The sequence below is a fragment of the Pteropus vampyrus genome, unplaced genomic scaffold (genome assembly GCF_000151845.1).
Source record: "Pteropus vampyrus isolate Shadow unplaced genomic scaffold, Pvam_2.0 Scaffold188, whole genome shotgun sequence".
In the NCBI taxonomy this organism is placed as follows: Eukaryota; Metazoa; Chordata; class Mammalia; order Chiroptera; family Pteropodidae; genus Pteropus; species Pteropus vampyrus.
The window spans coordinates 1,415,006-1,416,036 of record NW_011888969.1 but is presented as its reverse complement, the minus strand read 5'-3'; positions in this window follow the sequence as shown (position 1 = coordinate 1,416,036).

The following is a 1,031-nucleotide window of genomic DNA, read 5'->3' as shown; positions in this document are numbered from 1 at the left end:
CCCCTCCTGGCCTGAGCGCAGACCGGTGAGCCTGCGGACAAGCATGGGGTCGACACGTGCTACGGGCGGAGAGGTCCCGAGGTGGCAGGAGACGGTGCGAATCAGTCAACGACAAAGGACGATTTGGGGGGCGGCGGTGACTGCTCAGTGGATTCCGTCTCGGACAAACGACAGGACCAAGAAAGCAGCAGAGGACAGGCCTGGCCTGCGGGTCAGGAGGCCAGATGTCCGTCCTTGCCGGCTGTGTGGCTTTCTTTAATCAAGTCGCTCACCTCCTAAGGGCACCTGTCCCCATAGCCGCCCCCCGCCCCTGCAAGGCTCCAGAATCCTGTCCATTCCAGATGCAACCCCAGAAGGAATGGGGGAGTTCCAGCACGGAGCCGACAGCCCAGGGGGTCGTCTGTGTGCGCGTCGAGGGCACCAGGAAGTCCAAGGGGTGGCAGATGGGGTGGTGGCTTTTCTTCCAGGGCGATCTGGTTCTAAGCATCTTAGGCCTGGGCTCAGGGCTCCCTTGAGCTGAGTTTCCCTGGAGAAGGGACACCCTGGAGAAGGGACACCCCTTCGTGCTGCCGCCACTGTCCCAGGCCTGGTGGGGCTTGGGAAATACCGGCCGCTCTGAGGGCCAAGTCACAGGCCTGGAGCCGCCTTGCTTCTCTCCCAGTTCCTTAAATCCACAGTAGAAATAGACTTTTCTGCAAGGATGTGGTTAAGAGAGAATTAAATACTAACCTTGGGAAACGAAAGTCAAATTTAAAGAATAGCCTGCTGATACAGAGCTCTCAGCCCAGCTAGAGAAAAGGCCTGTTTTTTTCAAACTCCTGTTTTCTGCTTTGTCCGTGATTTATATCCTGTGTGACACCTAACTTGGAATTAATGCTCGGTTGGATCCTTCCAGAGGGAGACTACAATCATTTTGGCTCCCGGCCGGACTGTGACATGTGGGGGCGTGTCAGCTCCCGGGGACAGCGGATGCCCTAGCTGGCTTTGACTCCCCAGTGGCCGCCTGCACCCAGCCAACCTCAGAGCTTCAT